Genomic DNA, 17388 nt, shown 5'->3' with positions numbered 1-17388 from the left:
AGTGTTATCAAAACTAGTCACCTTTGGCAGACTTTGCAAACCCAGCATTCTGCAGTGGTGGTTCAGGGCTCATAAAAAAATCTCTGAGCCCCTGTGTTTTTTTTTTTACCAATTAAGCACTGCTCCTCATAATACAATATATTATGGTGGGTGAGAAATAATGAAAGGTATGTGCTTTTGTATTGATGGTGTCTACACGGCAGTTCAAGGGTGAGGTTTGTAAAACTGACAAACCACAAGGCAAGCTCTACCCTACTGCATGGCCAGACCGACCGAGATATTTGAGGCCTCTTGGCCTTTATAGCTTTTTCGCTCTTGTGCAAAATGTAAACACATTTCCTCGGTTGAGTCCAAATAAAATACAAATGAGCACACTAGACAAAGGCAGGTGAAGTAAACGTTCTCTTCTTCATTTTCTCCTTCCCAGTGGCGAAGGATCGCATATTGAATTTAACAATTGTGAGAATTTCAGCCCATCCCCGTCAAAAACTTTCCCTGCCCTGCAGATTACATTGTCCCTGACCTTCTAACATCAGGAGACTGTACAACATCATGGAAGTAAACATTTTCCCATCCTGATACGACTATTTCTTTCAATTTTCCATGACACTCCTTGATAAAAAGAAAACTAAGCCCATCATTAACAATTGTTATTTTTAAGGGTTTGGCAGTTTAAACGATTTACTCTGAACTTGCAGACAAGATGACCAACTGTGTGCTGGAAAGTACACAGATGTAACGTATTGTGAAGGAGAACGCTACGAGAGTCAACAGAGCGAGATTTTTGAGCAGAAATAATTTGAGTATCTTCGATGTACTCTTGTCTATCCAATGCATTTGACTCAATTATAAATTTAAAAATTACTGTAAAGGACAGGACTGCTGATGACAGCCAGCACTGGGTTAATTTATTAAATGATATTAACATAAAATGGCAAGGTATAAACTATCTACTAGAGCGTGGAATAGCAAAAATATGAACCTGTCTCAATTGGACAATGTGCATTAATAACAAACACCTCTATTTATTTATTTGAAGTTTTATATAGCACGAACAAGACCCTTTCGGTGATAGAGTGCTTTACAGAAGTGTACAAAAATATGGGATAGAACAGGAAGAAATGTAAATACTATATAAATGACACTGTGTACAAAAAAAAGATGTACAAGAATGGACAGAAATATACTTGCACATATGGTAAACAGAAAGATAGGAGTACATAGCCTGGCATAGGTCAAAGCTTATTCCGGTGTACTAGAAGGCAGCAAACAGATAGGCAAGAGTAATCGATCAAGGGGAAATGGAGGAGAATGTCAATGTGAGAGGAATTTGTTGGGTAGAACATTTTTTACATCCTTCTTGAAGCTGGATTTTTTTTTTGATGGGTTGCATCTGATCCCTGTCGGGAGCGAGTTCCAGATTTTTGACGCAATTCTAGAGAATGATCGGTTGTATGGCTTCTTTTTCTTGAATCTTTGTGGCTTAAGAAGTAAGGAGCTAGTACTTCTAGAAGATCTGTTTCCACCCAATAGGATTTTTTTCTGGGTCAAGCGGGAGGTGGTATTGTGAGGCAGCGCTTTGGGGGTCATACAAGCAATTTTGGGATGGATCCTGCCTCAAAGGGTAGCCATTTTAGTGATTGAAGGTTGGGGGTGATATGAGCAAATTTTTTTGAGTGACAAGCCTAGCTACTGCATTCAGAGTAACCTTCAATGGTTTGAGTAAGATCTTTGGGAGATCCACCAAGGTAGTACAACTATAGTATAGCTTTGATACAAAAAGTGCTTGAACTGCTGTTGTAAGGTCCGTCATGGGGGGAAAGTTTTAGTTGCCTAAGAATGTGCAAAAGGTGGTTAGCTCCTCTAGTGATTGTTCTGATATTTTTTTGCATGGAGAGAGAAGAGGGAGACAATCCTTGACGTTAGGGATGGTGGAGTGTGGTGTGATCAATAAGAATTCAGTTTTAAGGTCATTGACTTTGAAATGGTTATGGGTCAGCCAATGTTGTGTTTTCATCAAGGTGTTGTTGAGTACCGTGACAGTGTAACAAACGAAGGGTGATGGGGAGGGTGGAGGGAGCGCGGGAGGGAGAGCGTGGGAAGTGGAGAGTTGTGTGAAGGGGTGTTAAAAATAAAATATATATACAATTTTTTAACTTACCCGTAGCTGCTGGCCACCTCCAGCGTCACGTCGCGCCGCCTCTCCTCATTCTGGTCCCAGCAGTCTGTGGGACAGGCTCCCATCCAATCCTTGTGCTGCAGAGCAGTGCTGGGATTGGCCTGAGCGGGCTAGAAAGATGCTCCGCTCTGGCCAGGGAGTCTGTGGGGGTATTTCCAGCCCAGCTGCTCAATGCAGCCGGGCTGGAGAAACCTAAGTGCCTGAGGCAACCAGGCAAACACACATGAGCACCTAGGGAGTTTACGTAGCACTCCTTCTCCCCTTCCCCCTTCCATGCCTCAGTCCCGCCCCTCCCTACACGCACTGGCTCAGACCCTGCAAATGCAAAATAAAATGATGCATGAATATCATTTGATTTTTCATTTGCTGGCACTGAGCCAGGCAGTGGGGCAATGCTCCTCCCTTGTGGAGGAGCCGCCGCTGTTTGAGTATGTAGATGTCCTTTTGGGAGGAGAGTTTCTTATAGAGTTGAGTGTCATCAGCATACATGTGGTAGGTAGGAGATGTGGGAAGTTTAAGGACTTCAGTTAAGAGCTCCATATAAAGGGTAAACAAAAAGAGAATAGAGCCTTGGGGCATGCCCAGCGTCAGTGAAGACTGGTCAGAAAGAGTGTGATTCATTAGGATGTGCTGAGATATGTTATGTGGAAAGGTGGAGAACCATTTTAGCATGGTTGCGGATAGACCCATCCCTTGTTCCAGAAGGTTTAGAAGGGTAGCATGGCTGATAGTGTCAAAGGCTGCTGACAGGTCCAGTAGGATTAGGAGGCTAGATTAATTCTGGTCAAGTTGCGCGTAGGGCATTGTCGACAATGTGGGCCATGGCAGTTTCAGTGCTATGACCCGATCGGAAGCTAGATTAGCAAAGGTCGAGGAGTTCGAATTGATCGATGTGATTGATCTGAACAGCAACATATACCCACACAAAGACCTAAATATCATGCAGGTCGAAATTATGTTGTATTATGTCATCTTATGTAATGTTGTTTTGTGTTGTGTTATATTATGTTAGGCTGTATTTGGCTCGGTCATATGTATCTGCATACCACTAGTATGACATAGCAACTCTTTTGGTTGTATGAAGATGACTTTCCAAATAGTATATTGATAGTACTTCAATATTCCAAAAAGACTACCTTAATCATTCATATGCCTTTGAGCAATAGCGTTTGAGGGTTGTGACCGAATTGAATGGGTGCCCGATGAGAATTTGCCATGTGCATTTTTTGGCATGTAGCATGTGAGGTGATGGCTGTTTTTGAGGAACCATAACAGCCAAATGGTGGCCTCTAAGAGCTGGGTTGAGTGCGTGTTAGGAGTATTGTCTGTGTTCTGTCTGTATTTGTGCTATTGCAAGCACACTGGTAAGCAACTAAATAGAATATCTGTGCTGTATTGCTTGCTTCTGAATGGTTCTTTCTATATACTTTGTTAAGTGCTGTGTGAGGTGTTTACCTGTTGTCAATATGAGGTGTGTTATTGCCCCAAATTTAGACTCCACCTCAATTACAATAAACCATATCAGTTGTCAACTTCTACAGTGACACAACGTATGCTATTTACTTCCTCAAGCAATTGAAATTCTGTGACTTTGCAATGATCTGCATATTTGTAAATTTGTAACATAACCTTTTATATTGATTAGACATTAGGTACTTTTTGACCATATAAATGTCTTAAGTTTTACTGTAAAGACCTTACGTAACCATGTGATGTTGGACCATATGTAACTACCTATGTGTTATTATAAAGCACTATCGGACCTTGGAAGAATGTCCTCTGTATATAAAACTGCATAAATAAATAAGGCAGGCATAGTGATGAAAGTGGGGGGATCCAGCCGGATCCCAGTCCCAGCAGCTACTTCTGGGCTGGATCTGGGATCTGGCCAACCAAGGGAAACATGCTAAATTTGAATTGGTGTCATTTTCCAAAACTGGGACATAAAGCAGAGGAGCCCACACATTGTCTGCATTCTGTTCTGTGCAGCAACCTGCTGTCAGAGAGGGTGCTTTTTTATGTGCACTTTCAGCTGGGCTCAAACAGAGGACTGATTTAGAGGGTCATCAGTCCTTCTTTTGTTGAAGTATCATCCCGACTGGGATCCCTCAATGGAAGGAAACAAATGAAAGGAAACAAAGGCACTTAGCTTATACTTAACACGTACTTTCAAGAAACATACAGGTAGATTCATCATCGGCATGTTTTGCGAGTCTGTAATAGCGAATATTAAGGCATCGCTATTACAGACTCGCAAAACGGGATTCATGTAGAAATCGCAATATTTTTTGCGATTCCTACAGCTTCCTTATTAGCAATTAGCTAATTGCTAATCGCAAATAAGGAATGACTCCCCATTCATTCCTATGGGCCTAAAGGCCCACAGGCCCATAGGAATGAATGGGAAGACATATCAATGTGCGAATCGCTATTAGCGATTCGCATTTTGATTTTGCGATTTCAAGGGTGCAGGGGTGTCCAAAGGACACCCTGTTGCACCCCTGAAATGATATGGGATGCTGGTGTTACGCACACACATGTCCCAGGGGCATGTGTGTGTGTAACATACAACTTAGAAAATGCAGTTAAGGGCATTTTTCTAAGTTTTCGCTATTTACCACGAGGTTTGACTTCGCGGTAAATAGCGGCCCCGGACTGCGAAATCGCAATTTTAAAATGGTTCATGCATTGCATATAAGGAATCGCAAATGCGATTCCTTATATGCTATCGCAATTTGAGAATTCGCAATTATTTGCGAATTCTTATATTGCGAGAGCATGAACCATTGATGAATCCCAAATGCAATTTTTGCGGGCGCAAACGGCCGATTTTTGCGATTCGCACCGTTTGCGCTCGCAAAAATGTGAGATGAATCTACCTGTATGACTTAGAAGCAGGTTTTTGACTTTGTTTTACCCTCTATCAAAAAGATGTATTTGCACTGTAAGAATTGCAAGTTTCATCTGTGTGCATGAGTAATTACACAAATAATAATCGAAATAGCACCTACTATTTTTTTTATTTAATTCTTTTATAAAACTACTCATTCCAGTGTAGTGTCAGAGCACTTTACATCACACACCGAGCAACAGTAAACCATACAAGTGTATAAATAAATGTACAGGAAATGTTACATAAGACCATGAGAGTTCTAAAGAGTAGGAGTCACATATCATCCATATTTGTAGATATATGTTAGGAGTAAATGGTTAGGAGAAGCGCAAAGTACAGATTTAAATGTAATGCAGTGATTGAGGTTGTCTGCACCTCCAAGACTTTATTACTTCCAAAAGGACCCCTTCTTTGCAATCTTAGAATAACAGCAGATTGAGAAAAAAGCAATAAGGATCTAAACCTATGATTTACAGTTTGCATGCAGACCTAAACCCATAGCTTACAGTTTGCATGCACCTCCTTGATGCCGGTACTTGATCATTGTGCTACATTACAAGGATTATAACTTATGAAACAGAAGTAACAAAATTATCTCAGTGTCAAAAGCAGTAGCCTACTTACCTGCCTACATAAAATACAAATCTGCTGTCTGTGCTTTGCACTAGGTATGCTAAGCCTCCATTCTACTTTATGAGTCAAAACGTGTACTGAACAAAACACAAACTCTCCCAGTACTGTGTTTTCTTACCTCTATTATAATCACCTCCAAATTGCTAGGCACACAAAGATCTCTGCAGCAAGTGTCTTACCTGTAAGTCAATTAAAATTCAGCCTCTTTGTTACCAATTATGAAAGCCAGAACATCTTCTCTGTCACATATTTCCTTATAGCCAATTTCTTTGCAGCATTTTTTTTAAACTAAGTGCACAAAATGACAGACTCTGCTTTTCAAACTTCACCACTCATTACTCCACAGCCTTTCTTCTGCCACACCTTGACCCCCAATTTATGGATTCCCGGAGTAAAGCTTTTTCACTGGGCAGGAATCGCCTATTAACATATGAAAATTATTTTCTTGTTACAATAGAGTTCAGAAATCAGGATGCGCTTGTGGTAAGAAAGATAACTCATGAGTCACTTGTGATGTCACCGACCTCTCAGAGGCCGCTCCCCCGAAAGGGGGGTTCAGTGACAGGCGCCATAACTGATGCAGAGCCCTGTAAGAATCTGTTTCTGGGCGCCCTGAAGCACCCAGAAGCAAAATAGGTAGCCCCGCAACCTCCCACGGGTACCAGAACAGTGCCAGTTTCCCGTCCAATGGGGGGCTTGGCGAGACACAAACCCCCCAATGGGGAGACAACACCAGCAAGGCAGGAGAAGTTGGGGGGCATACAAGCCGCCGCTCACCCAGGTAACTCCTATCTTCGTTGAGCAGAGGAGCGGCGCACACACGTTTCTGGATCACCGTTGGCGCGGACCCATCTTATTCTGGGAGGCGAAGCTCTGCTGGTCGGCTACAGGAGCCCAGGACGAAGATAGAGGATTGGAGAGTGCCCGTTCAAAGCTCTAAGGAATTCTGCGAGAGCTCACCTTGTCTCTGCAGCACTGTGCCCCGAGACCGCCGGGGAATTTGTCTCCATTTCCGTAGCGCTGAGGTGGGCATCTGTTGGGTCCCCCGTTCTTGCTCAGCAGTGCAGGTTAGCCCGGTGAAGCAGCGATCCAGCCCGCACGCCCTACCCCGTAGACACTGCCTTTCAGTGAGCGGCCACCTACTGGGGAAAGCGCGGGAACACTGTGCTGTGCCCAAGGGGTGTGTCGTTTCAGAAGCGGTGAGGTGGGCGGTTTCCTGCTCCCCCGCTCCCACTCAGCATTGTGTGGGGGGCCCGGTGCAAGTGTGATCTAGCCCACACCCCCTCTCCAGCAGACGCTGCCTTTCACTTCAAGTGCTGCCCAGGAGAAAGGGGTACAGCAGGAGGTGCTCAGGGGGCAAGCTGCACTGCAATTTTGCCAGCAGGGTCACGAGCGGCCTTCTTTGCAGCACGTGCGGCCTGGGAGAGAGCGGTCCAGCAGGAGTGGCTTGGGGTTCATACATAAATTGATGGTAGCCAAAGAAGTGAAATCTTGGGCGGGAAAAAGTGAGCAGTCCTTTCGGGGGTCCTTCTACAAAAGGAAGGGCAAGTCTTTTCATAAACCCAAAGAATTCAACACATGGAAACCCCCCTCCTCTAGCCGGTCAACAGCAATCTGCTGGAAGTATGATGCCACATTTGCAGAAGGGTTTGGTAATCTCTCCACTGGGGGTTATTCCCAAAAAGGAGCCGGGACAGTTCAGATTAATCCACCACCTCTAGTTCCCAGAGGGAATGTCAGTAAATGACGCGATATGTGCAGAGTCCTGCTCAGTGGGATACGCTACAGTAGAAGATCCCATCGACTTAGTAAGGTCAGCAGGCCAGGGGGCACTCATGGCGAAGGCAGAAATTGAGTCAGCGTTCCACCTCCTGCCAGTACATCCATCAAGTTTTCAACTTTTGGGTTTCCAGTGGGACGGGGCCCTATACATTGACAAAGCCATGCCTATGGGGTGCGCACTGTCTTGTCCATATTTCAAGCAGTTCATCACATTCCTGGAATGGGCCCTGCACGACAGGCACCCCTTGGGGGGGAAACTTCCCTTCCTGGACCATTTCTTGATCACAAGCCCCGCCAGGTCGGCAGAATGTAGGAACATTCTTGCGGCATTCCAGGAGTTAGCTAAGGAGTTAAAGATCCCGCTGGCAGCAGAGAAGACGGTAGGCCCCGCCACAAAAGATCACTTTCCTGGAAATAGAGCTTGATTCAGTCGCAGGAACAGCAGGCTGCCAGCAGAAAAAATGAGAGATTTCAGGGAGGAAGTAAGGGGCCTCTGCGGCCGCAACAAGGCAACATTCAGCGACGTTCAACTGTTGATTAGAAAACGAAACTTCGCAGCTAGGGTAATCCCCGCAGGTAGAGTTTTCGCCAGGCGCCTCACCCAGCTAACAGCAGGCCTCACACACAAACACCACCACATCCGGCTTAGTGCGGGAGTCAAACAGGACCTACTCATGTGGGACACATTCTTGGCTAAGTTTAACGGTGTCCTACTCTGGAGAGAAGGTTGGGTGACAGCCAGACCCCTAGCCCTCTTTACAGATGCTTCAGGGAGCACAGGTTTTGGGGCAATACTGGGCAATAAATGGTGCGCAGGCCAATGGTCAAGCAGATGGCACAAGCAAGGCATCACCGGCAATATAACGTTCCTGAAGCTGTTCCCCATAATAGTGGCCTTAACAGCCTGGAAATGAGAGTTGAAGAAAACTAAATTATCGTTATGGTCAGACAACAAGGGGGTGGTGCAGGCTATCAACAGGGGATCAGCACGGTACCCTGACACTCTAAGATTAATTTGGCAATTGTTTAAGTTGCAGCTGGAGGGAAACGTGGACCTGAAGGCCTGCAATGTACCAGGGGTGGAGAGCACAGTAGCGGACGCCCTGTCAAGAGCGCAGATGAGCAGATTCAGGGAATTGGCCCCGGGGGCGGACAAGGTAATGACCCCTTTACCAGAACAGCTGTGGGGCCCGGTGAGATAGACTTATCAACATTGGTAAACCAAGCCCTTACCCCAAAAGCAACCAGACGCTACAAGAAATATGCAGCGACAGTGATACAGATAGGTGGTATACAGGCACTGGAGAACATGGGTGAAACACAAAGAGCAGTTGCGCAATTTATACAATGGGCATTCACTAACGGAAAATCCAGATCATGGTCACAGGCCCACTTGGCGGCCATAGCACATTTCATGAAGATACACACTGGACGGGACCCCACTACATCTTTATACCTAAAAGCGGCGATGAAGGGGTAGAAACGGGCTGAAGGGGAAAGGGCAGACAGAAGGCGCCCAATAGATTTCACGAGATTGGGCTAGCTAATGGAGGCTTTAAAGGAATGTACAAGGAACGTCTTTGAGCTACACCTGTTTAGGGCGGCCTTCTCCACGGCATTCTTTGGAGCGTTTCATATCAGTGAGCTAGTGGCCCCAGAGCGGGCCGGCGGGGCGGTGCGTCCATGCTGCTGATGTCAAACCCAGGGCAGCCCGTGCTGAGATATTACTAAAGAGGTACAAAATGGATCAGGCCGGAAAGGGAATGGTGGTACAGCTACAATGCATCAAAGACCACAGATACTGTGCAGTATGCTGCTTGTTCACATACAAGGTGGCTCGCCCCACGGGAACGGCCCATTTTTTAAACATCAGGATGGGAGCCACTTAAGCAAGTTTCAATTCATGACAGTGATGCGCCATGCCCGTGCTACAGCCGAGCTACCCCCAGTGACGTTCGGTTCCCACTCTTTTAGGATTGGCGAAGCAACATCAGCATCACCGTTCGGCATGTCTGAAGCAGGGATACAATCAGTAGGCAGATGGCGGTCCCGGGCATACAGGACCTACATCAGGCCCCAGTTACTGTAGAGCCGCCGGCAGGGCAGCTGTAGGGGCTGTAGCTGAGGGAGGAGCACAGCCACCACCACAAGAGACCGTTTGACATTTGTGACCATTGTGTTCAGCAGGAAAACACCCCCACTGGGTGTGGGTAGCGGGACACTCGTTTGTGTCCAGAATGCAGACTTGGTGGCAGCAGGGGGGGCCACAGGATGACAGGACGACCAGTGAGCACATGCATGCGCTGGCTGGGGAAACCAGGAATGAGATGGAACCAGCTACCAGCGGCTCCCTATAACCTGAAGGCAAACATACTTATTATACACCTCGGTGTAACGACCTGGCAGAAAGAGGAAGGAAGGCCCTCCTGTAGGACACGGAGTGATGTCACCGACCTCCGAATCAGCAGTTAAAATGTAGATTTAAGACCACAAACACAACATGCATGTCCACTGTATACCACAGATATTGAACCTCTGCAGAAGGGGTGACAGTGCCTGGCAGTGCATGATTAGTTACAAAGACTCACACCACGCCTCTCGCTGTTCCTGGTTGTCTGCCCATCAGGCTGTGACTCTTTTCCTCTGATCATCTGTCCTCCCTCAGGCGATCACAATGTGGGAGAAATTGGCCTGGGGGCTCTCAGAGTGAGAGAGCTGTGGCACCTGCAGTGTGAAATTAAAACAGTTCTAAATTGCCTTCACTACTCTGCCCTTTCGTTTTGTTGCTCCAGCAGTTCAAGAAACCTGCCTCATACAGAAGTTGACTGTCTCTCACATCAGCTCGCAATATTCCCTACTCGAAGGTACGCTGCTTGTACCCCCCCCCCTTAACGTGGCCTTTGTAATAAACACCAGTGTGTGTGTTTGCTGCATGCTGCAATTCATACTTTTCCTGGAGTCTCTTGTGCCTTGATCCGCTCCCTCCTGCCCAATTCCACGATTTAGACGAAATAAAATACCCCTGATTGTAACACATTAAAGACCATGAAATTCACCTGAGAGTGTTGTGACAAATAAAGACACCCGACCTGCAGTCTCGTGCCTCTAGATGGTCACAAAATTCCTCGATAACTTGCAGTATCCTTGTAAATTGAACTAACAGTGTTTTTTTTCACTAAATTAAATGATAATCAGTGTATAGCCATATTTTTTTTAATTAAACATCATTCATGATAATCTGGAAGGAGGATATGCCAAGAAGGGTAACAAGTGGCTTAGCCTTTAAAAATGATGCACTCTGCCAAGAAGATTCGTCTACAAATGTGATACCAGCATCAGCGTGTGGCAGAAAGATATACTGCCAATTGTTTTATCAACATCAAATTCTGCCAGCTTGTCATGCCATCAAAGTCTGCCAGGGGGCTATGCCACCAGCGTGCTACCAGCATCTGAGCCTACCACTTAGCATGATGCCAGCAATTAAGCTTGCTGGGATGGTATGCCGCCAAGCGGAGTATTACTAAGAGTCTGACAGCAAGACGCGCCAGCAGCTGGGATCCCAACAGAGATGGGGGAGGGAAGGGCACATGAACGGGCTGCACCTCTTCAAGGCGGGCGTTAATTCCACCGACTAGATAGATGCCTGCAAGAAAAACAGAAGAATTGACCTTCGATCCAAATTATTGATCCTATTATGTGTCTCGAGGAAACCCTCTCCCGCCCCCGCATCACTAAATAGGGCATTGCCTCTGCCTTCTGATGGATAAGCTCCTCGTTGTTAACCCTTCACTGTTTATTAGCGGTCGAGGGATTTACAGTTCCATGGTTTAACCCCCTAGCGTGCACGATCTTTGTTCTACGATTTGGGGGCGTTTAAGGTGCCTGCTTTCAGAAAGAAGCGGCCACTTTTAATGACCGCGTTTTGAAAACAAGTAAACAAAAGAAGGACGGCGCATCCATCCTCTTGTGTCTAAAGGGCATCCAGAGGTCAGGACTAGAAATCCCGCAGCTGATCAATGACACATGGAAAATAAAAGGACTGTCTCTGGAGGCGGCATTAACAAGAGGACTAAACAGTCGGCCAGTCGTCCATTTTTTTTTCTTAGCGCTTCATCCAAAATTGGTGTAAGTGACACTGAACAAAAATCACACTGGGTATTGATTTGCACAACAATCATTATCTAAGCATGGTCTATTTCAAAGGTCGATCTCGTGTTTGTTATTTATATTCCGTATTCAGTTAATCGGGCATTTCCGATTTCATAATGCCCTCCCCGAATCAGTTTGCTTCAGTTTTTTGCACTGTTTTCAGTGTTTGTGATAACTCTGGACGTCAGTGACATGAAAAATCTCAAATGCAGCGCTGCAGTCAGACTCTGTGAAGGAGTCCACTGGTGTAAAAGGCTCATAAACACGAGCGCCAAGGTGCAGATAGAGCCTCCGTCTGGTAGAAACTAGGAAGGTCAGTGTGAAAGGGCATGAAGTTAAACTAAGGAAAATATATCCTACTTTATCTCAAGCGAGTGCCCATGCTTGTCTGTATATGACCCCTGTTCTCACATTGTCTCTATGGGAGATAGGGGCAGGGAGGTTATAGAAAGCTGTCTCGCTATGTAGTGTGCTAAAACGAAGTACACTGTGCTGAGAGTCTAGTGAGTCCCTTATTGGTTTACAGAGGCAAAAGCAGATAATACTAATGCTCTATTTTTGGTAGTGAGGGCGAGCAGTTAGGCTTATTAGAGGGTAGTGCTGAGCATTTGTTGTGTATTGTAACGTACTCCAGATAAATCCAAGACCAATTTATGAAAATAGTATTGATTTTTATGTAATTTTTAAGACTAAGAACTTCGATGTACAGTAAGTACTTTCAAAGTTACGATTTTTAAAAATTAGGAAAATATATCACTTTTTGAGCGCGGTTCCGCATCATTGCAGTCAATGGGGGAGAAGTAGAAAAATGCATATAAAATCGAGTAATGCTTTCACAAAGTTCACCTCATTTCAGCCCGATCAGGTCCAAAGTTCCCGCAGCAAAAGATCAGAAGTATCCCGGAGCAGGATGCTGAGGCGCAGGGGACCACCTGATAAGACACTGCATAGGAGGACTTAAAAGGTACGTCCGGTGGGTCCCACTCATGGGATGAGATAGCAAGGGTCTCAGGACCTCGGGGTCATCGTTACCGGGGCTAGTCGTGCCGGGTGCAGAGCAGTAAGGTCAGCCAGGTGCTGTGCGTAGAGGGGTCCTCACGGTCAGGAGCAAGCAACTTGGAGAGGCAATTTTGTGACAGCTGGGCCAATCATGAAGTGGGTCTCAGGGGTTTCAATACACCTCAATGGGTGCTTGCTTCTGGGGTAATTGGTGTCCGGTATGGACTCTTTGTCTTGGTGTTCGCTGAAGGTGGTTCGGCACCACGTACCACTGGTATTGGTACGGTGCGGCTCCGGTAGGACCTGGTGTCTCCAAACTTGGTGGGCAGACAGATCTAGCCCCACAGAACTGATATTCCTCTTTTGGTAAGGTGCTGTATCAGAGTTGTCGGGGAGCAGCACGTCGACAAACCAGACTTAGTGGGAATGGTGCCTGCGGTGTACAGTGAAGTGATACCTTCACTCTAAGGGAGGTTCTCGCCGATTTCTCGAAGGCTGGAGGAGCGGTGGGGTTCTTGGAGTCTTCACAGGTTCAGCACATTCATGATTGTCGAGTCCTTTAAGCAGCAGGAAAGATTTGGCACAATTTTCTCAGCAGGAGGGGTTCACTTCTCGGACAGCAGCTCTTTCTTGTCCCTTTCTTTTTCTTGTCCGTCACATCTAAGGTCCAGGGATGCCACCAAAATACTAAATTTAGGGTCATTAGAAGGGAGACAGGTAGTAGTCAATGGCCTACCTATCTTCGGGGTGTGTGCACCCTCTAAGTGGCCACCTCCTGTGTGAAGGGGCACTACCCTAGCCCAATAGGTTGTTTTCCACCATCACAAGATGATTAATTTTCAGGAGAGAGCTTTACATCACCTGCCACACCTTAGGGGTGGTGCCGGCTGAATGTGGACAATCCTCCTCACATGACTACTTTTCCCGCCCATCCTCCTATCAAATGTAGATCAGGGAAGGGGGGGTTGGCTTCCCCCACTGTCTGTGAAGGCCTGGGTTGCATTTCAGAGTTATCTCAGAGACATCATTGCCTTTGAAGCATCTTGTTCTGGAAGACCATTCCGGCCAGGAGGTGGTGTGAAGCACCTCCCCCCAGAGCAGGCTTTGTTTCCCGCCTCACGTCATGGTGGTGGCAGACTGGCTATGACTAGTAAGAGACCACACCTCTGCTTGGTAGGTCTTCAGGAGACCCTCTAAAGAGTCTCCTGTGTGCATTAATTAATAAAATCCAACACTGACATAAGTGAGGCTTTATTAGGAAGAGATGCTTGGTATCAAAACAGTACAGTGAAGCCATCATTGAGCTAGGAAACTCATAACAACAAGTATCCAGCCCATGTTCTCTCTGTGGCTTTCCTCTGCACTTACAATATCCAAGACTGGCTCCGATATTGCAGGGTCATATCTGCTCATGCAGATATGTCCACAAATGGGATATAGTGCACCCTGCAATGTGTGCTCTGGACCCAGTGGGTGCTCTTCAGTACCCATGCCCTAGGTACCAGAGGTACCATTTACTAGTGACTTACAAAGTGGCTGAAATTGTGCCGATTGTAGTACAGTTTTGGGAAAGAGACCTAGCTCTGGGAACCTGGTTAACTGGGACCCAGTGTTTTTAAAGTTCGAAATCACATCAGGCATCAAGCACAAAGTGAAGGCTGACCATTTTAAAAGAGGCACTTGCCTACGTGCCCCCAAACAAAAGAGGATGAAACTAACCTTTCCCTAGGGAGTCTTCATTGTCTAAGTGGAAGAACCTGGAAATGCCAATTGCATTGTTATGATCAGTCTCAGGTCTGTACTCCACTGTAAGGTCCATTCCATGTAGGGATATGTACAACCTTAACAATTTTGGGGTTTCTCCTTTCACCTGTAGGAGCCATCTGAGAGGTCTGTGGTCAGTTTGGACAAGCAAGTGAGAGCCAAACAGGTATGGTCTCTAAGACCATACCACAGCGAAGGCTTCCCTCTTAATGGCACTCCTCCGCTGCTCTCTGATAAGATTCAGAAAAGGGGGTGGTGATGAACAGAGTGTCTGAATTAAGCAGAGCACTCTTACCCAGTCCAACGATCAGGGCTTGATCCATCACCATTATTTAGCTCACTGCACCATCCCAGCTCAGAACCTGGCTATATGCAAATCAGTCTGTCCCTGGCCCAGTGCATCATGGGAACAGGGCAGACTAAACTACCAAGCCAATTCTTCACCAGAAAGGAGACAAGCTTCCGGGGACCGGTTTCTGGCATTCCAGCCGTCGTCGGCCCGGCTTGCTTGAATCCTGATGGTGCAGTGAGCAAGGGACTCATGTCTGAGTATACCCTGCCACACCTATCGTGGTCAAAAACGATTCAGAAAAGGGGGTGGTGATGAACAGAGTGTCTGAATTAAGCAGACCACTCTTACCCAGTCCAAAGATCAGGGCTTGATCCATCACCGTTATTTAGCTCACTGCACCATCCCAGCTCAGAACCTGGCTATATGCAAATCAGTCTGTCCCCGGCCCAGTGCATCATGGGAACAGGGCAGACTAAACTACCAAGCCAATTCTTCACCAGAAAGGAGACAAGCTTCCGGGGACTGGTTTCTGGCATTTCAGCTGTCGTCGGCCCGGCTTGCTTGAATCCTGATGGTGCAGTGAGCAAGGGACTCATGTCTGAGTATACCCTGCCACACCTATAGTGGCCAAAAACGATTCAGAAAAGGGGTTGGTGATGAACAGAGTGTCTGAATTAAGCAGACCACTCTTACCCAGTCCAAAGACTAGGGCTTGATCCATCACCGTTATTTAGCTCACTGCACCATCCCAGCTCCGAACCTGGCTATATGCAAATCAGTCTGTCCCTGGCCCAGTGCATCATGGGAACAGGGCACACTAAACTACCAAGCCAATTCTTCACCAGAAAGGAGGCAAGCTTCTGGGGACCGGTTTCTGGCATTTCAGCCGTCGTCGGCCCGGCTTGCTTGAATCCTGATGGTGCAGTGAGCAAGGGACTCATGTCTGAGTATACCCTGCAACACCTATAGTGGCCAAAAACGATTCAGAAAAGGGGGTGGTGATGAACAGAGTGTCTGAATTAAGCAGACCACTCTTACCCAGTCCAAAGATCAGGGCTTGATCCATCACCGTTATTTAGCTCACTGCACCATCCCAGCTCAGAACCTGGCTATATGGAAATCAGTCTGTCCCTGTCCCAGTGCATCATGGGAACAGGGCAGACTAAACTACCAAGCCAATTCTTCACCAGAAAGGAGACAAGCTCAGATGTGAGTCCCTTGCTAATTGCACCATCAGGATTCAAGCAAGCCGGGCCGAAGACGGCTGAAATGCCAGAAACCGGTCCCCGGAAGCTTGTTTCCTTCCCAGTATAAGAATTGGCTTGGTAGTCTGGTCTGCCCTGTTCCCATGATGCACTGGGCCAGGAACAGACTAATTTGCATGTAGCCAGGTTCTGAGCTGGGATGGTGCAGTGAGCTAAAAAACGGTGATGGATCAAGCCCTGATCTTTGGACTGGGTAAGAGTGGTCTGCTTATTTCAGACACTCTGTTCATCACCACCCCCTTTTCTGAATCATTTTGTCCACCATAAGCGTGGAAGGATATACTCAGATGTGAGTCCCTCGCTCATTGCACCATCAGGATTCAAGCAAGCCGGGCCGAAGACGGCAGAAATGCCAGAAACCGGTCCCCGGAAGCTTGTTTCCTTCCCAGTATAAGAATTGGCTTGGTAGTCTGGTCTGCCCTGTTCCCATGATGCACTGAGCCAGGGACAGACTAATTTGCATGTAGCCAGGTTCTGAGCTGGGATGGTTCAGTGAGCTAAAAAACGGTGATGGATCAAGCCCTGATCTTTGGACTGGGTAAGAGTGGTCTGCTTAATTCAGACACTCTGTTCATCACCAACCCCTTTTCTGAATCGGCTCTCTGATAAGAAGCCTCCTGCTTATGAAAGCAACAGGTAGGTCACGGCCATCATCATTGATCTGGGATAGGACGACTCTGATTCCATGTACAGAGGCATCTGTCTACAATATGAACTGCTTGGAAAAATCTGGAGCTTTTAGAATGGGTTCTGAGTTCATTGCTTCCTTCAGGGTGTCAAAAGCCTTTTGATAGCTCACCGTTCAGATAACAATTTTGGGAATTTTTTTGGAGGTTAGTTCTGTGAGGGGGTCACAATGGACCTATATCCTTGCAAAAACCTCCTGTAGTACCCAGTCCAGCCAAGGAATGCCCTGCCTTGGATGTGGATGGTTGGAGCTTCTCAATCCAGAATGGTCTGGATTTTTGGCTGTAGGGGCTAAACTTGGCCTCCCTACAGAAGGCGACCCAAGTATACAACCTTGGCCTGCCATATCTGGCACTTGTTTGACTTGATGGTGAGGCCTGCATTATGCAGAGCCCTCAGGACCTTCCCAAGGTTGATCAGGTGATCCTACCAGGTGGAGCAACAGACAGCAATATCATCCAGTTATGCTGCACTAAAGGATTCCAATCCAGCAAGGACTTTATTCACCAACCTCTGGAAGGTGGCAGGGGCATTCTTTAATCCAAAGGGCATCACAGTAAACTGCAAGTGCCCATCTGGGTGGAGAATGCTGTTTCTCTTTTGCTCCAGGGGTCAGACCTATCTGCCAGTACCCTGATGTGAGATGAAAAGTACTCTGATATTTTGCTTCCACAACCTGTCAATTAATTCATCAGCTTTAGGAATTGGATGTGCATCAGTTTTTGTGAATGCTTTGAGGCCCCTA

The sequence above is a fragment of the Lissotriton vulgaris genome, chromosome 5 (genome assembly GCF_964263255.1).
Source record: "Lissotriton vulgaris chromosome 5, aLisVul1.2, whole genome shotgun sequence".
Classification (NCBI taxonomy): Eukaryota; Metazoa; Chordata; class Amphibia; order Caudata; family Salamandridae; genus Lissotriton; species Lissotriton vulgaris.
The sequence above is the reverse complement of the archived record's forward strand: the minus strand, read 5'-3'. Positions refer to the sequence as shown.